General features: G+C 51.9%; 1 pseudogene; it reads left to right on the top strand.

Annotated features, from left to right (window-relative positions):
• The first annotated feature begins 4,459 nt into the window (after positions 1–4,459).
• LOC112889416 lies at positions 4,460–24,991 on the top strand (annotated as a pseudogene).
• The last annotated feature ends 158 nt before the right edge of the window (positions 24,992–25,149 follow it).

The raw sequence follows: 25,149 nt of genomic DNA, 5'->3' as shown, positions 1-25,149 counted from the left end.
ACTTGTCCTGAGCCGCCGCGCGACGCGGGCTTCTACACGTACGACGCCTTCATCGCCGCCGCCGGCGCCTTCCCCGACTTCGGCACCACCGGCGACGCGGAGACCCGGAAGCGCGAGCTCGTGGCGTTCCTGGCGCAGACGTTGCACCTGACCACGGGCGGGGGCACGTCCTCGCCCGGTGGCCCCTACGCCTGGGGCTACTGCTACAAGGAGCAGCTGGATCAGCGCGGCGACTACTGCCAGCCCAGCAACCGGTGGCCCTGCGCCGCCGACAAGGTACTACGGCCGGGGCCCCATCCAGCTCACCTGGAACGACAACTACGGCCGGGCCGGGGAGGGCATCGGCGGCAGCGGCGGCGGCCGCCTGGACCTGCTGAACCACCCGGAGCTGGTGGCCAACGACACCCTCATCTCCTTCGAGACGGCCATCTGGTTCTGGATGACGCCGCAGTCCCCCAAGCCGTCGTGCCACGACGTGATGACGGGCCATTGGAGGCCCTCCGCCGCCGACGTGGCCGCGGGGCGCCTGCCGGGGTACGGCGTCACCACCAACATCATCAACGGCAACCAGTGCGGCCCCGGCAGCAGCCACTACCTTGACGACAACGCGGTGGGCTTCTACAAGCACTTCTGCGACAAGCTTGGCATGAGCTACGGCGAGAACCTGGACTGCCGCAACCAGAGGCCCTTCGACCAAGACAACAAAGCGTCAGCATTCGCTGATGCCTAAGACGAAGTCCAGTAAGCTGCTGCTGCCGCCGCCGCCGCTGTCGGTGTTTTCACCGTCAGCCTACCTAGGGATACCCTAAGGTAGGTGATTATTTGGTGAGGGATCGCCGGATCCGGAACTTGAAGGTGAACCCAAGAACACAAGACATAAATTTAGACAGGTTCGGGCCGCTAGAGTAGCGTAATACCCTACATCCTGTTTTGAGGTGTTGTATATTGCGCCCTGCGCTTGGGTGTTGAGTTGCCTGTTGGCTGCTCTATGTTAGTTCTCTGCCTATCTAGGTACCCTGCCCTCCTTTATATATCCTAGGGAACGGGGTTCCTAGTAGGATTACTAGGTAGGAGTCCTAGTAGGATTACAAGGTACGAGTCCTAATAGGATTACAGTGGAATTCTAGTAGGAATCAGACTTCTTTTTCCTCACGGGTAGCTTCGTTGTGGTACCCAAGGATCCGCCTGTCGATCTTTTATAAGCGCTCTTCGTTCGCTTCTTCACCTGCATGTCTGTAATTTATAGACTCTTGTTAATAAGCAGGTTGCATGCATTGTGTCACGTCTCGTCGGGTCAGCTATTGCTGTTGCGCGGTGAGGCGCTACAGTTGTGTCATGTTTGTCAGCTCCGATGATATGGTCAAGTTGTTTGAGCAATCAAAGCGTACTGTCGAACAATATAGAGAAAATTTTCTATTTGACACTGGTAAAATTGAGAATTATTTTTTCAGCTTTCCTATTTGACACTAAGTTGAACTTTTGTTCTCTATTTGAGCTCCGTCCATTCCGTTAGTTAACTCACACGAACCGTAATATGTGAACTCTTCCCTCTCTTTTCTAGGCTAAAACGACAATCAGATAACCTCCACAATTCATGAAACTTTTTGTAGGGATATAATTAATGGAGCTAATAAATCCATTTGGAATAAAAATATATATGTAGCATTTAAAATTTCAAAATTAAAATTTACCAAAATAGGCTACTTTTGAAGCTTATCTAAAATTTTCGGGCACAATATTACTTTCTAAAAATGATGAAAATATACCTAATAATCTTACCATGGCATGAAAACTTTATAAAATTATATTAACTCAAAAGTTAATTAGAGAATAATGAAGTTATTGCAATATTTATTTTTTTTAAAACAACTTTAGAATTTGTTTTTCTTAAAGAACTTCAAAATTTCTTTGTAATTTATAATGTAAAGTAATTTTATAAATTCTTTCATCCCATTGTAGGAATATTATATGTTTTTGGAAAGTAATACTGTGCCCTAAAAATTTAGATAAGCTTCAAATGTTAGCCTAATTTTGGTGAATTTTAATTTTAATATGTTAACGAACATATTTGTTTTTACTCAAAATGGATTCGTCTCCATTTATTATATCCCTATAAAAAATTTTATAAATTTTGGAGGTGATTGATAGTCATTTTAGCCTAGAAAAGAGAGAGAGGAGAGTCCATATGTTACTGTTCATGTGAGTTAAATGACGGAATGAACGGAAGGGTTAGGCAGGGAATGAAAGTTCAACTCAATGTTAAATAGAAAAGTTAAAATTTTTCAGTATCAAATAAGTAATTCTCAATTTTACCAATGTCAAATAGGAAATTTTATCAACAATTAAATTTACCATAATTAAGTATAATATGAGAAAAATTGAAATGTGTGCAATAGGAACAACAAATATATGCACTATCCAAATAATTGAATGTACTGTCCGAACAGTAAAATGTATTGTGCAAACAATTTAAATTTACACGCAAGAACCAAACGCTCTTTCTCACCCAAACAATGCAATAGTAGCACGGAAACAATTTAAGAAATATATATATATATATATATATATATATATGTAGGCTGACGTGGATGGATGGGGTGCATGCATGCGTCGTACGCTTCTCGACTTCTCGTGACGTTCGTGTCCTTTCGGTCTCGATGAATGAGCAGGGAAGCGCAGCAGACAAAGCCCCGGTGAGACAGCCAGGTATCGATGCCGAGCATCCAACTCGCGGACAACCACAGCGCTCACCACTGGGCTACGAGCCCCCGTTCTCTGGTGAACGCGCGCACTGATTGATCGAGCTACTTATTACTACCTCTAATAGCTACCTTAACTGTTGCTTTATTATTATTTGCCATAACGACAATGCATGAGAGCACTGCCTTAATTGTTGCTTTATTATTTACTTAATTAATTGGATAGTACAATGAGCATAAATTAAAAGAAACAACTTGTAAATATATAGGCTGCCGAAAATCCCCCATGCATCCTTCGTGGTCTTTTCTTCTATTTTTCTTTTGAATGGCATGGTCTTTTCTTTTAGATCGACAAGCACAGCGTATGTCCTTGGTGGTCTTAACCACCACTTGTAAATTTTATTTGTTGCACATTAAAGTTTGTATAGGGGTAATTTTGTTGGTCCGGGTACGTTGATGTGGACGATGATGGGCGCGCGGGCGCCAGGACAAGCAAACCGATGCATGGAGCCCGATCGACGACAACGACGTGGATTTGGATGCATGCACGTGGATAGATGTGCGCTATTGCCATGTGATATGCATGCCCGCGCGGCTGGGCCCAGCAGCTAGCGGCTGCATGCCTTTGGTACTGTACGGTGCAGGCATCTTTCATTTGGCATGCGGTGCTAGCTAGCTAGCTAGCTGCGCGGTACGGTAGGCGCGCGTGATTCACACCACTTTGCACGTAGCACGTCGATCGTAAGGTGCTTAGTTATAAATAATTAGCTAGAAGATAACATTATTATTTTATTAAGTATAAAATATATTAAAAAGTTAATCTCTACATTATAAACTGGTGCTTTACTCCTTCCATCCTGAAATATAAGATATTTTAGCTTGTTCTTAGTCAAAATGTTCTAAATTTCACTAATAAATTTATAGAAGAAATAATAATAATTTAAATATTAAATAATAATAATAATAATAATAATAATGATAATAATATGAAATATATCTTTATAATTTGCTTAGTTGATGTTTTAGATGTTAATATTATTCTCTATAAATTTAATCAAACTTAGATTACTTTAATTTAGAACAAATCAAAATACCTTACATTTCAATTATTTTAGGGTAGAGGGAGTAGGTGGTAGTGTACGTAGGAATATAATATTGATGGAACTAGGGATAAGAGGAGAACCTGGGTGGCCTTCGAGGCAGCCTCTGAATCAAGCACCCTGCAAGGTTCAAATCTTGTTGCTTGGCTACTATGCTTTCACTAGGGCGGAGGGTGACACAGGGTGTATCCGGAGCGAGAAAAAGTTAAAGACAACATATTGTTGAAATAATCTACACAATAAAATCACTGTTAAAGATAAAGTTCATATTCGCACATTAATTGCCCGTGCTCACGATTTACAAAAACGTTTATGAGTTTTTGGAGACACACACACACACACACATATACATATATATATATATATATATACACACACACACACACACACACACACGTGCATATAGCTAGCTGCTAGCCTGATGATACGATGAACAAGCACGTGATCCACGAGACCACTGGATCGAACGGAGCTGATCGATAATTATATTAATTGTTAGCTAGCTGATGATGACAAGTTAGCCTCAAAACCAGTGCAAATGTCCTGGCTAGCTAGCTGGCTATATAAGGACATGCTCTCCCTCCGCTTCTAGCACACAACACAAACACGGCTAGCTAGCTACCAAGAATACAGCAATCAAATTGAAGCTTCAATTCATCATCTCCCTGCAGCTAGCCATGATGAGAGGAGCAGCAGTACTGACGACGACGGCGGCGGCACTAGTGCTCTTGGCGGTGGCCATGGCCATGTCGACCACCGCGCAAGCCCAGCTGCAGTGCGGGTCCAAGGCCGGCGGCAAGCTGTGCCCCAAATGCCTCTGCTGCAGCCAATGGGGCTACTGCGGCTCCACCGCCGAATACTGCGGCGAGGGCTGCCAGAGCCAGTGCCACGGCTGCGACGTCGCCTCCATAATCACACGCTCCGAGTTCGAGGACCTGCTGCCGAACCTCGACACCACTCCGTCTCCGTGCCCTGCCCGGGGCTTCTACACGTACGACGCCTTCATCGCCGCCGCCAACGCCTTCCCCGGCTTCGGCACCACCGGCGATGCCGAGACCCGGAAGCGCGAGCTCGTGGCGTTCCTGGCGCGCAGACGTCGCACCTGACCACGGGCGGGGGCGCGCACACGCACGGCGGCCCCTACGCCTGGGGCTACTGCTTCAAGGAGCTGGCGGAGTATTTGCGCACCGGCGACGACTACTGCAAGCCCAGCAACCGGTGGCCCTGCGCAGCCGGCAAGCAGTACTACGGCCGGGGTCCCATGCAGCTCACCTGGAACTACAACTACGGCCAGGCCGGGGAGGACATGGGGGGCTTGGACCTGCTGAACCACCCGGAGCTGGTGGCCAACGACACCCTCATCTCCTTCGAGACGGCCATCTGGTTCTGGATGACGCCGCAGTCCCCCAAGCCGTCGTGCCACGACGTGATGACGGGCCAGTGGAGGCCCTCCGCCGCCGACGTGGCCGCGGGGCCCCTGCCGGGGTACGGCGTCACCACCAACATCATCAACGGCAACCAGTGCGGCCCCGGCAGCAGCCACTACCTTGACGACAACGCGGTGGGCTTCTACAAGCACTTCTGCGACAAGCTTGGCATGAGCTACGGCGAGAACCTGGACTGCCGCAACCAGAGGCCCTTCGACCAAGACAACAAAGCGTCGTCAGCATTCACATCTACTGATGCGGCCTTGGATCACGCTGATGCCTAAGACGAAGTGCAGTAAGCTGCTGCTGCTGCTGGCTCCCGATCTACTATACGCGTTCTTCACCTGCATGTCTGTAATTCGTAGACTTGTTAATAAGGTTGTATGCATTGTGTCACTCACGTCTCAGCTAGCTAGCAGCTGTGAGACGACGACGACGACGCGTGTAGTATTGTAGTTGCAATAAGGCCTGAGCCATGCGAGAGTAGAGTTCATGGCGAGGCCACCGAGTGAGTCTGTGTCTTAATCAGTTTGTGCGTGCGTGTTTCCCTTGTGAAAATTAAACGCCTCGCTCGTCGCGTCAGCAGCTATTATTGCTGTTGCGCGGTGAGGCACTAGTTGATTGTGTCATGTTACGTTTGTCAGCCTATCACCATGCATGACTAAAGAGGAGCTAGCACTGTATTAACCGAAAAGCCCATCTGAGGCTTATTTATCAGCCGAACCCTATTACGCCTATAGCTACGAAAAGGCCCATGAGCTTTTCTCAAGCCCAACCCAACTCGGGACATCCGCACTCAGTTCTTCCCCCACCCCTCAAAATTTAAAAAAAAAACTCTCCAGTTCTTCCCCTAAAAACATGCAAGTCACCGGACATCATCGACCGAAGAGTTGCCGAGCCGAGCCCGTTCGATATCCAGCGCTAGTCTCAACGACCTGCACATCTAGCTAGCGCCTCTCGCTTCTCCTCTGTCTCTATAGAAGTTAGCGGCCTTGCACTTGCATTGCATTGGACATATATGGGGTGGATCCATTTCTCGGGAAGAAACCGAGCAGGGGAATTCTTCGGAGAAGAGGCGGATGAAGCACGTTAACTCCTGGTCCGGGAAAAGTTTGTCAGTCATGGGCCATATCAACTTTCCTGTTTGATATATAATAATTACTAATCAGTGTCTCCGATTGCATTGTATCTCGAGCGGCTAGCTTGGATTAGAGACCAACCACATTTGGACACCATGATCACGGAGATGACGTATTGTGTAGAACGAAGAAAAGCTCGTCAAAGTGTCAGGATCATTTCCGCATGAAAGGCCTCAGCTGGTTCTTATTCTTGCTCTCAACAGCTCCAAGCAACTACATATAGAAGAGCTAGGCTCCAGTCCAACACTTGGTACTCTCCTCTCCGGCCTCTCCGGCCAAGTAGTACGTGCATGTGGCAGGCTGGCAGCGCTAGCTATTTGGCAAAGTCGAGGGCTACATGGAGAGCAATCTACAGGCATCTTGGGCACCGGTGCTTCCATGCTTGCTCAATTCTACACCTCTTTGCTTGATCGGGAAATACTACTAACATCTTGCTGCCAAAGTTCGAGTCCGAGTTTCAGAAGGTGCACACCACTTCAAAAAGCTTTGCAAGGTCCCTGATCCTGAGCTAATCAAGGACAAACCTGCCCACCGGCCGTTGCCGCCGGTGGGGGAACGCAACCAGTGTCAATTGCTGCCGCAGCGAGGGTGTGTCGGAGTAAGACGGCGAGGCCACCGACATCACCACCGCAGTTGAGGTGCGTTGTTGTGGGTGGAAGGTGTGGCTGTGCAGGCAGGCAGATGGAGATGGCGTCGGCAAAAGAGAGGCGAGGGGCGTAGACTCTGTAAAAAGATGATTTCTAGAAACATCGACGGGTCAAAAGGTAATCCGCTCATGCAAAGTGAGCGGGGCTACTTTAGCAGCTGATCCGTCTCTGATAAAGTATTTTCAGGGACAGGTAATGCATATTTTTTGAAGCGGGTGATGGCATCACCCGTCCCTACAAATACTATTTCTAAGAGCGGGTGATGCCATTACCTACCCCTATAAATTTTGAACGCAACGCCTCCAAAAATTTCTCTGGAAAAGGCGCTATTCACGTGGGTTCCATAGCGCACCCACCTCTCTCCTCCTTATCATATAGCTCGCAAGTCCCAACAACCATCCATCTCTCTCTCCCCGCACTCACTCTCCTAATCCTATGTTAGCAAGTCCCAACAGCCACCTCCATCCCTCTCTCTCCCCGCACTCACTCTCTGGCGTTCGCTCCCCAGTCCGATCTCGGCCAGCCGTCGGCGCCCCTCCCTCCTACAGCGCTGCCATGGACAAAGTCATCAGCCAGGTAACCCTGCATCAGCTCCTCCTCAACTCACCCTCCTTTTCGCTCTCTGCTCGCTTTCTCTTGACGCGGCGGCAACTGGGCTGGGTGGTTGTAGATCCTGAAGAACCATGTGCAGTCGGCCGTGAAGGCCGTGGAGGACAAGGTTGATGAGGAGATCACAGCGCTCGACCGTCTTGACCCGAATGACACTGAGGGTCAGTTTGGCAGAGCTCCCAAAGCTGATTCTGTGTTGAATCTAGTAAGAGCTCTGCCAAACAATTTTTCAGAGAGAAGTGATTCTCTACTAATTCTGTGGAGCGATTTTCTAAAATGAGCTAAGAGGCTGGGAGCTGAAAAAAGTAGCTTCTTCTGATTCTGTGAAGCGATTCTCCATCCTAATTTTAAGAGTTTATGCTAGAGAATCAAAGAGAATCACCTTCAGCCATAGAATCACTTCTCCTAGAGAATCAGCTCCCACAGAGAATCAGGATCAGTTGGAGCTCTACCAAACTGGCCCTGAGGCCCTGCGGGAGCACCGAATCCAGCAGATGCGCTGCGCCGCCAAGCGCCGCGGCAAGTGGGGAGGCTGAGCTCCAGGCACGCCTGCAGGACCGCATCGAGCGGGGCGGCGTGTGGGCATACGACATCTTTGGGCAGGAGTTCCGCAGCGCCGGCTGTCAGACCCAGGGCCACCGGGCTGGGCACGTTACGTAGTCTAAGAGATTAAGCCCATCTTATCTCTTATTCATTCTGTTTATCTCTTGTTTATCCCGTTTAAATAGGAGATAGAGCTAACCAACACGGAGAGGATCTACTCGAGATGTGTTCTGGTGTGATCCCTCGACGGGAGTTGGTTAGCATCTTTGTAACTCTGATCTCTCGGATATATAAGGGAGGTCAGGGACCCCCCTCAAAACAGAAGATCATTAGGTCATTCTACACCAAAGGGAATACAAACCACCATACAGGACGTAGGGTGTTACGCTCCGTGCGGCCCAAACCTGTCTAAAGATTTGTGTTCCTTGAACCTTCGAGTTCCTGATCTCGGCGTCCCCTCACCCAAAACTTACCACCTTGGGTATATCCCTCGGTGGGCAGCCGGTTAAACACCGACAGCTGGCGCGCCAGGTAGGGGTGCGCGTCAAAGATCCTCCGGCGAGCTCGATGGCATCTTTCAGTTTCATCAGGTCAGCTCCCTCTCAGGGTACGACGTTTGTTTTTGGCTCGCGGGTTTGCATCGCAGATGGTGCGGGCAACTTTCGGCGATTCCTCGTCGACATGACGCCGAAAACCGTCGCTGTGGATCCTCGCAGCGACCTCGACAAGTTCGTCGACGAGCTCGACAACTTGCCGTTCCACGCTTCCGCGGCACAGATCGAGATGGAATCTGTTCCAAGCTCGACTTCTTCTGGTGTCGCGACAACTTCCCCTGGTTTGGACTTGTTCCAATCTAGGGATTCGCATGGTCGGACTCAACCCGGCTTGTGCGAACCGGCCACTGATCTTCAGGAGGCCGACGCATCTGGATCCCTCTCCATGTTAAAGAAGGATCTGGACCTGCTGCTCCGGGATGGAAATCCTGAAGCCACCGCGTGTCGGGGGGCTCCGGGTTGTTCTGGTCCCGGCGATTTGGTGATCACCTCCTCGCCGGAGGGGCACATTGTGCATTGGAGGGGCATGATGCTTTCCAATCTACTCGAGGCGGAGAGTCGGCTTGTGGCTCACCTCGAGCCATTGCCTTTCCAAGAAGGCAGGCCATTGGCCACCGCGGCGGAGGGGTCGACAGAGCTAGTCGACGAGAGTTCTCATGAGCTCTCCTCCCGCCAGGTGCTAATGGCCAAAGAAGGCGAGGACGGTGGGGACTTTCCCATCGGCAACTTTGAAGCGATCTCTGAAGATGAGATCACGGCCAATGCCGGTAACGAGAACGATGCTGATCGTGAGGCGCGGAGGGCCAGGAACAGGGCCCGCGCAATCCGGCGGAGGATAGCCAATAAGCGAAGGCGATCTATGCATCGCGAGCTCGACCCTGAGTTTGCTGCCGCAAGCGAGCGAGGTTTCCGGACTCCGGTGGCCAACATCGCCAGGGTCACGGCCATCCTCGAGCGCAGCCATGACCCGGAGGTACGTCAAGCACTCCTCTACGCGCAGAGGGCTTGGATCCAGCTGGATCAACATAATCTGGCGTCCCTCATCCGGGAAGAGCGCGTGGACGAGAGTCGAAGCCAGGCTCGCAGTCGAACGGCTGGTGGTTGTCCTCAACACCAGATCAGCAACGACAATGCTCGTGGGAGCTAGGCCCCTGGCGGGAGGCAACAGCCACCGCAAGGGGGTCATCTGCGACAGGCCAGTCGATGACCTCCTCCGGAGGATCTGCGCCAGCACACCAACGAAGGTCGCGATGCGCGCACCATGATCTCCTCTAGGCGCAAGACCCGCGACGAAGTCGAAGCTGAAGGTACTGACTGTAGCGATCGATTTCCTGCTTTCTCTGCTCGTTTCAGCAGCTACAAGTACCCAGAGGGCTTCAAACCGATCGGCATCACCAAGTACGACGGCAAGCAGGCTCCCCAGCAGTGGCTCCGCTGCTACTCCACGGCCGTTGAGGTCGTGGGGGGCTCGAATATCACCAAAGTCGTCTACTCCCCGATGGCTTTGGACCCTGCACCGCTCACTTGGCTGGAGAGTCTCGGCAGCAACTCCATCGACTCCTAGGAACGACTTAAGAAGGTCTTCATCGACAATTTCCAGGGAGCGATTACCCGTGTAGGTACTCGACACGATCTTGCCCAGTGCAAGCAAGAACGTAACGAGCTTCTGTGGTCCTACACGCATCGCTTCTTCGACGTCCGCACCACCATCGTGAACATATCGGAGGAGGACATCATCGACTGCTTCTACAACGGCATCACCGACCCGGGCATATACAGGGAATTCGGGCGGAACAGGCCGAAAACTATTGCGGGTCTTCGTGATATGATGCACGATTGGTCCGAGCAGGAGGAGAAAATGCGGGAGCGGTTCCCGCGGCGTCAAGATAGCAATCTGCAGCGCCCAAGCGACAACCGTAGCGACAAAGGCCAGCGGGACTTTTCGGGGCCACCCCGGAAACGAAAGCCAGATGATGTCATCGCGGCTATCGATCGTCCTTCGCGGGGCAAGAAGTCGACAACTCAGGAGGAGTTCGAGAAGCTCCTGCAGAAGAAGTGCCCGTGCCACCCGGGCGCCAACCATGCCGCCATCGACTGCTACCACCTTCGGAGGACGTTCAGCAACTCTGGTGGCGGCAAGAAGAACAAGAAGCCTGCTGACAAAGAACCCGAGGATGATGATCAGGAGGATCACGGGCGCAACTCGAAATTTCAGGATGCGTCCAAGGTGGTCAACGTCATCTTCGGGGGGGACGAGGATTTCTGTTCCAGGCGGGATCAGAAGCTGCTCCTCCGAGAGATTTTGTCCGTCGAGCCGGCGGTACCACGACCACTCCGTTGGTCGGAGGTCCCCATCTTGTTCTCTCGTGATGACCAGTGGACGAGCTTTTCCGAGCCCGGAAAGTTTCCCTTGGTTCTGGATCCTGTGGTGGTGGAGGTCAAGCTTACCAAGGTCCTGATCGATGGCGGGAGCGGGCTCAATCTCATCTTCGTCAGTACTTTGAAGAAGATGGGCCTGGATTTCAAGGATATGCTGGTTCCCAGTATGTCCCCCTTCTACGGTATCGCCCCAGGTAATGCGGCGCACCCGCTTGGTACGGTGGTCCTCCCAGTCACCTTCAGCACACGGGAGAATTATCGTACTGAATTCATCAAGTTCGAAGTGGCTACTTTTGATTCTTCTTATCATGCAATACTGGGTCGTCCGGCACTTGCCAAGTTCATGGCAGTGCCGCATTATGTCTACCTGCTTCTTAAGATGCCAGGACTCGGTGGAGTGCTCACCCTCCGCGGCGACTTGAAGAAGTCGTACGACTGTAATCAGGAGGCGATCCAGTACGCTTCGACTACTCGCGTGCCAGATGCTTCGGGAGAAGTACTCGCGGCCGCGCAGCAGCTCTCCCAGACCGGGCTGGAGATTCCTTCCAAGAAGGCCAACAAGTCGAGCATCCAGTCGACTGATGATGTGGCCCTCAAGACGATCCACCTCCAGGAGGGAGATTCATCCAAGACCGCCGTCATCGGTGCGAGCTTGGGTGACAAATAGGAACTCGCGCTCATCAGCTTTCTTCGGGCTAACCGACACATATTCGCATGGAAACCAGCGGATATGCCAGGGGTGCCCAGGGAGTTGATCGAGCATGTTTTGAATGTACACCCGAAGGCTACGCCTAAGAAGCAACGCTTGCGGAGGTTTGCCCACGACAAGCGTGAGGCCATTAAACGGGAGATCGCTAAACTTCTCGCGGCTGGATTTATTAAGGAAGTAATCCATCCAGAGTGGGTAGCGAATCCCGTCCTTGTAAAGAAAAAGAACAATGAATGGAGAATGTGTGTCGACTACACCGATCTCAACAAGTATTGCCCAAAAGATCATTTTGGGCTGCCGCGCATTGACCAAGTCGTCGATTCGACGGCTGGTTGTGTCCTTCTTTGTTTTCTTGATTGTTACTCAGGGTATCATCAGATTGCACTCAAGGAGGAGGACCAAATCAAGACTGCATTCATCACCCCGTACGGGACTTATGCCTACAAAACAATATCCTTCGGGTTGAAGAATGCAGGAGCAACGTATCAGCGTGCGATCCAGATGTGTTTCGCGGATCAGCTGCACCGGAATGTTGAAGCCTATGTGGATGACGTGGTAATCAAGACCAGGGATTTCGATAACTTGATTGCAGATTTGGAGGAAACATTCAGCAGTCTGCGCAGATTTCGTTGGAAACTCAATCCCACCAAGTGCGTCTTTGGAGTACCTTCAGGAAAATTGCTCGGGTTCATTGTCAGCAATCAGGGCATTGAAGCCAACCCTGTGAAGATCACGGCCATCACTGATATGGAGGCTCCGACCACAATCAAGGATGTGCAAAAGTTAACAGGTTGTATGGCGGCTCTGAACAGGTTCATCTCCCGGCTCGGGGAGAGAGGACTACCCTTTTTCAAGCTCCTGAAACGCCAGGATAAGTTCCAATGGACGGAGGAGGCTGAGCGGGCCTTGCAGGATCTGAAACACCATCTGCAGTCACCTCCAATCCTCACAGCACCGTTGCCAGGGGAGGATCTACTACTTTACATCGCGGCAACAACTCATGTTGTCAGCAGTGCTATTGTAGTCGAGCGAGGCGAAGACGGCCATGCGTTTGGAGTGCAGAGGCCTGTCTACTTCGTCAGCGAGGTCCTCTCCGAATCCAAGGTACGGTATCCTGCTGTTCAAAAACTTTTGTATGCAATCTTAATCACATCAAGAAAGCTGCGCCATTACTTCGACGAGTACAAGATCACTGTGATCACGGACTTCCCGCTGGCGGATATTCTTCATAATCAAGATGCCACGGGGCGCATATCAAAGTGGGCAGTGGAACTGGGGGCTTTGTCAATAGACTTCAAGCCACGCACTGCAATCAAGTCACAGGCTCTAGTCGACTTCATGGCTGAATGGAGGAAGAATCAAGTCCCAACTCCAGTGGACAAGCCAGAGCACTGGTCCATGTATTTTGATGGGTCCCTCAAGCTCGACGGCGGTGGTGCTGGGGTTCTGCTTATTTCTCCATGGGGTGAGCAGTTGAAATATGGCCTTCAGATTCTGTGGGCGGTATCCAACAACGAAGCCGAGTATGAAGCTTTGCTTCACGGGCTTCGTTTGGCGATATCACTAGGGATCAAGCGACTACTTGTATATGGCGACTCTCTCCTCGTTGTTCAGCAGATCAACAAGGAATGGGACTGCAACAAGGAGACAATGGATGCTTATGTGCAGGAGGTGCGCAAGTTGAAAAGCAAATTCTCCGGCCTAGAGGTTCATCACGTATTGCGGGAGCACAACGTTGGCGCGGATACCCTGTCCAAACTGGGGTCCACGCATGCCCAGGTCCCGCCGGGAGTCTTCGTCCAGGAGCTCAAACAGCCATCCATCAAGTCTTCTCCGCAGGTAGCCATCGACGCGGGTCCCCAACAACCCGATCGAGAGGTTATGGTGCTGGAGGAAGACTGGTGAGGGGCTTTTATCAACTTCATTCGAGGTCAGCGATTACCAGCAGGAATCGACGCCAGGAGCACCGAAGCAGCTCGCATCTTGCGAAGAAGCAAGGGTTTCGTCCTGATCGGCGAGGCGCTCGGTCAGGGGTTCTCATGAAGTGCGTCACAAAAGAAGATGGCTACGACATACTGTGGGAGATCCACGATGGCGTCTGCGGCAACCATGCGGCTTCAAGAACACTGTGGGAAAAGCGTACAGAGCCGGTTTCTGGTGGCCCACCGCAGTGATCGACGCGGAGGATCTCGTGCGCAGGTGCCAAAATTGTCAATTCTTCACCAAACAGACACATGTCCCAGCTCACAGCCTCATCACCATACCGCCATCCTGGCCTTTTGCCTGTTGGAGCCTTGACATGATCGGGTCCTTCACGACAGCACCAGGCGGTTTTACCCATGTTCTGGTGGCTATCAACAAGTTTACTAAGTGGATCGAGTACAAGCCGATAGCCAAGCTCACGCCAGATCGGGTCGTCGACTTCATCTCAGATATTATGCATCGCTTCGGCTTCCCCAACTCCATCATCACGGACTTGGGGTCCAACTTCACGGCGAACCAGTTCTGGGAGTTCTGCGAGAATGCTTGCATTGAAGTTAAATACGTCTCGGTTGCACACCCCAGGGCTAACGGACAAGTCGAAAGGGCGAACGGCTTGATCATCGACGGCCTCAAGAAGAGACTTTATTATGAAAACAGCAAGAAGGGAGGCAAATGGGTGCATGAGCTGCCACATGTCGTCTGGGGGCTTCGGACTCAGCCGTCCAAAGCCACAGGACAAACACCTTTTTTCCTTGTATGGATCCGAAGCTATCCTACCAGCCGATATCATGTGGAAGTCTCCAAGGGTCGAAATTTACAATGAAGGCGAGGCAGACGAGGCGCGGCAGTTAGAGCTTGATTCTGTGGAAGAGGCTCGCTGTACCGCCCTTGTTCAGTCAGCCCGGTACCTACAGGGGATCCGGCGATACCATGATCGCAACGTCAGGGAGCGGTCATTCAGCGTCGGTGATTTGGTCTTGCGTCGTATTCAGGACGAGTCTGGCCTACACAAGCTTAATTCAAGGTGGAAGGGCCCGTTCATCGTCAAGCAAGTCACAAGGCCAGGATCTTATCGACTACAATTCTCCGAGGGTCGCGAGGTCCCGAACTCCTGGAACGTTCAGAACCTGCACAAGTTCTTCCCTTAAGTCGAGGACCGGTGATCGCTAAATCCCCGGGGGCTCAGCAGATCTTTTCTCCCCGTGTCAATGTGGAGGCTATGAGCCACACGATTTGGTTTGTACATGCCTTCTTACTTACACGATGGCCAGGGTCACGTACAAACACATATATATAAATCGACTTCTTGCCGTGCATGACGCGGGGGCTACGGCCACGGTCATCTCCCGTCGACTTCCGTTTCTGACGGAGCCCTCGGCTCCGGCTAACTCCTCGGCATATCGAGTTCTGCCGCGACCTTCGATGGTCGCACGCGACAGCAGTCGCATTTTTTCCAACACAGTCGATCCGTTCGACTCGCTTACAACTAGTACGTTGGAAAGGCTCGCATAAAGAGCTACCTCGACTACATCCTGAGTGGCTGCACTCAGAACAGTCTTGTTTTTGCCAAAAAGAATGGCACGCTCGCGGTGCTGCCCGCACCTGCTCCTTGCAAGCTTGATCCGTCCGTCCGGGTCTTACCTAGCTTACGGAGCACGCTCACAGAAGGAGCGCTCTTCGACTACACTCCGAGTCGCCGTACTCGGGGTAGTCCCTTTTTTGCCCTATGCACGGCAACCCCGCGACGATGCTCGCATTCTTTCCTAACAAGTCTAGACCCGCTCGATCGAGTTGTGGCTTTTCTGTTAGACGAGTACTAGCTGCCCTTCGAGTCGTTGCACCCAGGGCAGTGTCTACTACTTGAGTCTCGTAAGCCTGGATCCCAATTCAGCTAAGACACACAAACAAGTAGAGATGTCGAGTGAAGCATTTACATAAGAGAATGATTAATTGTTTCATACACCCTAATCCTGTAGTACACTATGTACAATTTGCTCGGCTACAGGTTGGGCCTCTCGCAGGTACTCCTCAAACCGCTCGTCTGTGCAGTCCGCCGCCATCCCTTGTGCAAAGATGCTCAGCTGCGTGTTCGGCACAAAGGATTTTACATAGGCAAGGGAATTACTCACGCACGCAACTGGAGCTTCGGATATGAATTTGAGCATTTTCTTCGGGGCTTCGCGGAGTCGCTCCAGCAGGGGCCGCGGGCCTGCTTCGCCTTCTTCTGGCGGATCCACCATGTCCACCAGCTCCTGGGCGGCCCCCCGGAGGTCTTCCAGCTCCTTGCGCAGCTGCTCGTCCTTCTCGCCCAGCGCTTTGACTTGCTGAAGGCAGTCGACGAACTGACGTTCAGTGTCGCTAATCACCTTCTGCAGCCGTTCGACATCATCTGTACGACGATACAGCATATTCTTCACGTCAGTAAGCAGCTTCTCTTTGTGTTTTGTTATTTTTCTAAGCTCTGTGGTAAAGGCACTTCAGCATCTAAGGGGAGTTACTGAGGAAAAGTACTCGAGGGAAGCGATGGCCTACCTTGGTGCGCCTTCTTCTCTGCCTTGAGCTGCTCCTGGTACTCTGCTTGTTGCTCCTTGAGCTGTTGTTGGAGCTCGGAGTTGGCCTCTTCGAGGTTCTTCAGATCATTCTTGAGCAGCCGGGTCTCTCGAGTTCTCTCTTGCTTCAGCATATCCAGCTCTCGCTGCAGATAACAGTTCTTGGTGATTTCCTCAGAGATGCGCTTGTCCAGGGCAGCTAACTCTCGCGCGTCACTCACGATCGCGCGGAGTTTCTCCGACTTCTTCTGGGATTTGGTGATTACATGCTGCGCAAAAGGCGGAAATTGAGTCACAAACAACTCACCAATGTACACATCTGGAACATTACCCGAGCACTACCATGGAGAAGTCGTATAATTCCTTGAAGGTGCTCTTGAAGGTCTTCAGATTTTCGGCCGACAGCAAGAGGTCGTCCATCAGGTCGGTGGTGATGACGTTCCGGTGCCCCGGCCCGGCCCTCAGCACTTCACGGGGAGTCCCCGAGGGCCCGGCGGTATCCCCGGACGGCGGCGGCTGGACACCTGCAAGCATACAATGTAGTCAACACATTGTGCCTAGACCTCGGCAACCAGTCACGGGCAGGTAAGCGCGTACCTGTGCCATCGGTAGGAGCAGCACCAGGGGCCACGACTTGTTCTTCGCCACCGGGTCCGGCTCCTTCCTGTCGGGGCTCGGGGGGCGGCAAGTCGGGGAACGCCGCATCTGCTTCCGGGGCCACCTCCATGGGTACTGGCCCCCCAGGTGCCGAGGGCTCGGGGGCTGCAGCAGCTGAGGCAGGCTCCGCACCGGAAGGATCCGCGCGGGTTGATGGCTCCAGGGCCGCCGCAGCCGTGCCTGGCTCCAGCTGCAGTTGTACGGCGCTCGCCGCCCTGATGACATCAACGACGTTATTATCCAAGTGGGCAAGAGCAAGATCTTCAAGTGACAGGAGGAAAACTTACAGTGTCGACTTCTTTTTGGCGGCCTTCTTCACCCGCCAGGCCCGTCGAGGACTAGTCGTTGCTGACGGCGAGGCCTGGTTGGCCGGTGGGGGGGTCCCCGCCACGGCAATTGTCACTGCAGCGGCGGCGGAGGGGCCTATTTCCACCCCTTCGGGTTCCGTCCCGGGTGGCAGAGCAGGGAGACTGCAAGTGGATACTATCAGTATTCAGCATCATTGATACCTTGCAACTAGCCAAAACAGCAACTCAGTACCTGGAGGACTCGACTTCTTGGGCCTTGCGCTTGCGCATCTGTCGCTGGCCCTTCGACACCGGTGGTAGAGCCCCGGCCAACTCCACACTCTGGTCGGAGGAGTTGTCCCGGCGTGGCTCCCCTTCGGTTCCTTCACTCGCCTGCGAGTCCACGCATTCGGTGGACTCGCTGCTGCCTCGAACCGCAGCAAGGCGAGCCGTCTTGGTGGCAACGGCGGCAGCAGGGCGCGGTCCTCGTTCGGCTTCTTTCCCCGCCTGCGAGTCCACGCATTCGGCGGACTCGTTGCGGCTTTGAACCACAGCAAGGCGAGCCTTCTTGGCTGCCGTGGCAGCAGAAGGGAGGAGGTGATATGCCCGGGGGAGGTCCGGCTGCGGCGGGTAGCTGCAGTACAGCTCCGAGTGTCCCTGCAGAAAGTTCTTCAGTTAAGTACCGGTACAGTAGCAGATTTCTTCAGTGAAAGTTGTCGAATACTTACCGGCTTGGGCGGATTTCGTGCGGAGAACAAGGTGGGCACGTACGGCACGGCGTTCACGTCCAGCAGCACCCGCTGAACTCGCTGGAGCGCGATTTCGTCTGGCACCTCTTCTGTGCACATGCGAGAAGGGTCAGTGGGGCCGGTGTACTCGAAGCCCAGGCAACATCGCTGTTGGATGGGTTGGACGCGGCGCTTGTAAAATGAGAACATGATGGAGGCGCCGGTCAAACCTTTCTTCTTCTGCGCCTCGATGGCCTCCAACAGCTCTCTGACCTGTATCATCTCCATGCCGGAGGGTTCAAGGTTCCATTCCCCCCTCACCACTGGCGGTCTGCTCGACTTCGTCGGCAGGTGGGGAGCATGGTTTTTGATGTAAAACCATAGGTTTTTCCATCCAGGAAGATTTGAGGCGAATTTGTATGAAAGGTATTTTTCGCCGGCCTGTTGTCGCAGTTGGATGCCGGCGCCCCCCACCACGGCAAGTTTCTTTGTGGTAGGCTGGGGTTTGAGGCGGAAGAGGAAGCGGAACAGATCCCGGTGGGGTTTGATTCCAAGAAATGCTTCGCAGAAGTGGATGAAAATGGAAATATGGCAAATGGAATTCGGGTTGAGGTGATGGAGTTCAATCCCGTAGTAGTAAAGAAGGCCACGAAAGAAGGAACAAGTGGGGAGGGCCAATCCCCGTTTGGCAAAATGGTAGAATGTGACGATTTCGTCGACATTCTTCATGGGGAAAGGTTCACGGAAAGAGGGGCGCCAGTTGACAAGGTTCTTCTCTTGAAGCAACCCCTCGGAAACTAGTTTGTTCAGATTGTTGAGGGAGCACTTACTGTGTGTCCACTCCGCGGTTGATGGCTCCGCATCCTTCTTCATTTCCTTGATCTCTGACTTCTTGGACGCCATCTCCGATGCGCTGGCCACGAGATGCTCGGGGGCTGCGGGGAGAGGGGTGGGGAGGTCGGAGCGGGAGGTTTTCTTGGGGGAAGGCGGCGGTGCTTGGCTCGGATTGGGGAATTCGATGGCTCTTGATGGGATGCAGATTGAAAGCGTGGTTTTTTCCTACAGTTATCGCGGGGTTAAATAACCAGCGGGGTGGGGAAAAGTTACTGTTCTAAAGTTCAAGAGTCACTTCCGAGAATATTCCGAATCTGAGGGGTCGTTTGATGGATTATTTGGATTGGATATTCGATTAATCATTTTTTCAGGATTTGTTCGCCCGAAAAAAGCGTTTTTTCAAATTAACAATCTCATACCCATCATCTGTACTATCGTTTTGGTAATTTGGCACGTTGTCATTTTTAGCCTGCATGCCACGGTTATTGGATCCTTATCTCCAAATTTTGTGGATTTGGATTCAAGGCTCGGGGGCTGCGGGGTACGTGGCATCGACTACTTATTTTTCAAATTTCTTTGAAGGATAAAGAGGATTACAGACAAGTGGGACCCTCAGCCTGATTCTCCGATTCAATCTAAGGCTCGGGGGCTACTCCATATGGAGTGCGATTTCAAAATCGCACGCCATAACAGAAATTCGGGGCATGAGCACCTCATAGCTTCGATGCAGCCAAACAAGTACTCGAAGAAGGACTTCAAGACGGATCGTCAGAAGAAGTCGAAGACTGCTTCGAAAGTACTCGATAAGCCTGCAGTGCTCAGCTACGAAGAGCTCGGGGGCTTGTCAGACCCGGGGCCACCGGGCTGGGCACGTTACGTAGTCTAAGAGATTAAGCCCTAAGAGATTAAGCCCATCTTATCTCTTATTTATTCTGTTTATCTCTTGTTTATCCCGTTTAAATAGGAGATAGAGCTAACCAACACGGAGAGGATCTACTCGAGATGTGTTCTGGTGTGATCCCTCGACGGGAGTTGGTTAGCATCTTTGTAACTCTGATCTCTCGGATATATAAGGGAGGTCAGGGACCCCCCTCAAAACAGAAGATCATTAGGTCATTCTACACCAAAGGGAATACAAACCACCATACAGGACGTAGGGTGTTACGCTCCGTGCGGCCCGAACCTATCTAAAGATTTGTGTTCCTTGCACCTTCGAGTTCCTGATCTCGGCGTCCCCTTACCCAAAACTTACCACCTTGGGTATATCCCTCAGTGGGCAGCCGGTTAAACACCGACACCGGCGCCGACTACACGCTCCGCCTCGACCGGGTCACCGGTGCCGAGATGTACTTCCTGGCGTCCATGTACTTCTCGTTCCCGGAGGGCGCGGGCGGGCCGGGGCACACGTTGGCCTCCGGCCGCCATGCCCGGGCTGCCGTGTACCCGTGCTTGCACGGAGCTGGTGCCGGCAAGGCTGCCCCCGGGTGGTACGTCTGTGCGTCCCTCGCCCAGTCTGCGGAGCTCCGCACCGCATCTTCCTCCCATGCAAGCTAAGGGCAGCCCTCGAGCTCGGCCTCCTCCGAGCGCGCTGCGGCATGGTGAGGCCGAGCATGCACGGGGGCCCACCGGCGTAGGGAGGCAGGGCCCGTGGTGGTTCCACGCAGGCAGCGCCGACGGTGGCGGCGTGGCTGCGGCTGGTATTTTGTTTTTATTTTGCCTTTTTTTTATTTTTTTTAAATCGGTTTCTAAGGGCGGGTCACCTCCTCACCCTCCCTTGAAAATGCATCTACAGGTATAGGGGTGGGTTAGGGGTGACCCGCCTCTGGAATGCATTTGTAGGGGCGGGCGCCTTCCGCCTCTGCAAATAGCATTTGTATCGAGAAGCACGAGCACGTACCGCACCCGCTCCTACAAATGTAGTTTTAACCGCGCCTAAAAACCGTTTATGTAGTGAAAGAGAAGGAAGGGTGGGGAGAGAGGATCCGAGATTGGCGCGGGTGAGGGGGAGATTGTTACGGAAGGGCAGGACGAATACACGACGGGCGAAGGGACAACGTACCTCGAGGTGGCGGAGGAAGAGGGCGAAGGTCCTTGAGCGGCGGGGATGGGTCGGGAGGGCTTCGACCAGTAGCGGACCGGGCGCCGCGGGGACTATGGCTCCGCGACCGCGATAGGAGCTAGGGCTTTAGTTGTTTTGCCCTCAATTTGTAAATTAAAGTTTGTGTAGGGGTAATTTTGGTAGTGCCGGTTGATGTGGACGATGATGGGCAGGCGCCAGGACAAGCCGCCCAACGTTGGATTGGATGCATGCTATTGCTGGCATGTGATTTGCATGCTTGCTGCGGCGGTGGTGACCACAAGGTGGCCTGGTCTGCTGGTCCCAGCACGCAGCGGCTGCCCTTGGTACGGCCGTAGGCGTGATTCACACCACTTTAATTTGCACTCACTATCTACATTGTAATAAGGTGCTTAATTATATATATATTGTTAGACGCGATTGTTTAAACACAGATAATATATTGTCATTTCATTGAGTGTTAATATATAAAAATGGTTAATCTCTACACTATAAAAAGGTGTTTAAGTGGTATCGCACGTGTAGAAATATAATGATCGAATCAGGGAGATTAGAATAATAGCGTGGAAGCGATAACCAAGAACACAAAAAATAAAATCACAAGATCACACAAAATAAACGAGAACGACACCGATGCACGATATTTTTGTAACGAGGTTCGGCGATGTGCCTATATCCTCGGAGCATGACTATGGATACTCCTCCCCATAGACAGCAGCTACACCGACATCCGCGGCATCAGGGCACCACCGCAGCCTCGCCGCCGCCCACGCCAGCCGCCTTGTCGTCTCACGATTACAAGAGTATGTAGTGCCCTCATATTTGCCGCCCACATCTGCAACAAGCTTGGCATGAGCTACGGCGAGAACCTGGACTGCCGCAACCAGAGGCCCTTTCGACCAGGAAAACAACAAAGCGTCGTCAGCATTATTCACTGATGAAACGGCTACTGTGGCGGCCTTGGATCACGCTGATGCCTAAGACGAAGTGCAGTAAGCTGCTGCTGCTGCTGCTGCTGCTGCTTCTGCCGCCTCTCGATCTACTATACGCGTTGTTCTTCGCTTCTTCACCTTCATGTCAGTAGTTCGTAGGTTTCTTGTTAATAAGGTTTGCATGCATTGTGTCACTTCTCTCGTCAGCTAGCAGCTGTGAGACGACGACGACGACGCGTGTGGCATTGTTGTATGTAGCTGCAAGGCCTGAGCCATGCGAGAGTTCATGGCGAGGCCATGCATATCGAGTCTGTCTTAATTAGTTTGTGCGTGTGTTTTTCCCTTCTGAAAATTAAACATCTCGTCGCGTCAGCTATTGCTGTCGCGCGGTGAGGTGCTACGTGCTGTTGTGTCATGTTTGTCAGCTCCGATATGGTCTACATAGTATACACCATGCATGAATAAAGAGGAGCTAGCATTGTATTAAGCGATCGAAAAGCCCATATAATAAATAGGGGTGGTAAAGAGTCTAAAAAAAAAGTCTCACTCGGTTCTTCCCCCAAAACATGCACGTCAACAGACATCATCGACCGACCGGGAGATTGGTCTCTGTAGATTGAGAGTTGCTGAGGGTACCATCAGATCATGGCGGCCACGGCCAGGCCGGCTCCAATTCCCACCACCACTAGCAGCTCCGAATCAGGTACCATAGTCTCAACAACCTGCACATCTTGTGAATTTCGATTACTCCTTCCTGAGCTGAGGACAAGCCTGCGCACAACAATCACTGGGAAAATCATTCCAGGCTACACAAAATACATAGAGGGTAACAAAATATATATATATATATATATATATATATATATATATTGAGTTTTTTTACACTCGCGTGTAGCTACTCTCATCATCAGTATACCACCATCCGTATGTCCACATACTCAATTATCACTTTGAGTATGTTCATATAGTAATTCTAAGATACTTCAAAGGAATATGTACGAAAAATTTTAAAAGCATCTCTATTTTTTAAATATATCATGATTATACATTAATACTAATATATAAAAATGAGCATGTCCCTGTACTTCATGTATGGTAATATATATATATATATATATATATATATATATATATATATATATTACCACACCAAGAATTGGTCCACAGCAGCCGGAAGAGATGTTGCAAGAGCTAGCTATTCGAAGGGTGATGAAGAACTCCGATCCATCTCTGTTGGTTTTTGTTTTTCAGGTTTTCGAATGAAATGCTGTTGCTTCAAATGGCTTGACTTTTGAAGTTGTACATGAAGCATTACCAAACTTCGCTTCGCTATTTAATTTGTATGTATTTCTCTCATGCATCTTTTTAAAGATAAATATGGAACAACACGTTGTCTGCCTCCGGATCAACTTCGACAAAAAGCACCTTCATCCCCATGTTCATCCCTGACCACACTGCTCAAGAAATGGCAGGTGTACTTGGCTGCTCCATTTCTTCCTTATTACCCCTCAGCCTTATCTTAGTCTTCCCCTTGCAACAATATATATAATAATACCTAATTCAACAAGTAGCAGACGTGCTCACATTCGTTGCTCATTGCAAAATAAAGGACCGACCTGCTCCAGCTACTCTCTGTTCATGCATTCTAGTAGCCAATAAGATTTTCCATTATCTAAAAAAATATAAGGACATGCTCTGCCTCGCTTCTGGCACACACTGCACTCTTGTTACTAGCTAGCTAGCTATGAATATGATGAGAGCACTGGCAGTAGTGGCCATGCTGGCCATGGCGGCATTCGCCGTGTCCGCGCGCGCCGAGCAGTGCGGGTCGCTGTGCCTCTGCTGCAGCAAATGGGGCTGGTGCGGCTCCACCCCCGACTACGTACTGCGGCGACGGCTGCCAGAGCCAGTGCAGCGGCTGTGGTGGAGGCGGTGGCGGCGGTGATGGCGTCGCGTCTATAATCTCCGAGTCTCTGTTCGACCAGATGCTGAAGCATCGCAACAATGCCGTGTGCCCGGCCAAGGGCTTCTACACGTACGACGCCTTCGTCACCGCGGCCGGCGCCTTCCCGGGCTTCGGCACCACGGGCGACGCCGACATCCGGAAGCGCGAGGTGGCGGCGTTCCTGGCGCAGACGTCGCACGAGACGACGGGCCCTACGCCTGGGGCTACTGCTTCAAGGAGGAGGTGAACGCGTGGTCCGACTACTGCCAGCCCAGCACCCAGTGGCCCTGCGTCCCGCGTCCCCGGCAAGCGCTACTACGGCCGCGGGCCCATGCAGCTATCCTAGCTGGAACTAAAACTGCGGGCAGGCCGGGGTGGCGGAGGCCATCGCCGTCGACCTGCTCCGCGACCCGGACCTGGTGGCCCGCGACGCCGTCGTGTCGTCCTTCAAGACGGCCATCTGGTTCTGGATGACGCCGCAGCCGCCCAAGCCCTCGAGCCACGACGGGCCAGTGGAGACCCTCCGCCGCCGATGTGGCCGCGGGGCGGCTGCCGGGGTACGGCGTCATCACCAACATCATCAACGGCGGGCTCGAGTGCGGCCGCGGCCCCGACGACCGCGTCGACAGCAGGATCGGCATCTACAAGCACTTCTGCGACATGCTTGGTATCAGCTACGGCGACAACTTGGACTGCTACAGTCAGAGGCGCTTTGGCTCCGGCACATCATCATCAGTCGAAATCAGCTTCTACCACGCTGATGCCTAAGTGATAAATAAAATGGGCACAATAATAAGATCGATGCACGGCAAGAAGTCTTGCGACAGAGAGCTGACGATGGCGAGCGATCGAGGCCGCCGAGTCCTGTATGTGCATGTTTCCTTCCGTTTTGAATAAAAGGAGCCGCAGATCTTGTTCGTTCATTCCCTGGTGCTCTGATCTCTCCTTCCAGATCCTCGCATGCGTGTGTATGTTCATCATCGTGCTTGGTGACAAGAGCTAGCTCAATGCGTTACTATATAGTAACGTAGCAGCTCTGACTGTTACTACTACGACTAACCTAACACTTGGCTAAATTTTGACTGAAATTCGAAGGTCCAGACGAATTCAGGCCAAATAAAACATTACCAATAATACGAGTATGATCACTGTACTGGCGATTTTCGGCTGAAATTCCAAACACTAGGTGGCTCCGGCTGCAGTGGCTTGATGTTCTTCTTGTGGACGGACGGGCACCACGTACATCCAGAAACCAACTAATTAAGTGGCGCTTAATTTACTCTAGAAAAAAAACATTGATGGCGTTGGATTGCTCTCTCATATATTACTGTACGCGTAGCTGTAGGTTAAT

This window comes from Panicum hallii, chromosome 4 (assembly GCF_002211085.1).
Source record: "Panicum hallii strain FIL2 chromosome 4, PHallii_v3.1, whole genome shotgun sequence".
Taxonomy (NCBI): Eukaryota; Viridiplantae; Streptophyta; class Magnoliopsida; order Poales; family Poaceae; genus Panicum; species Panicum hallii.
This window is presented reverse-complemented; position numbering and strand designations above follow the sequence as displayed.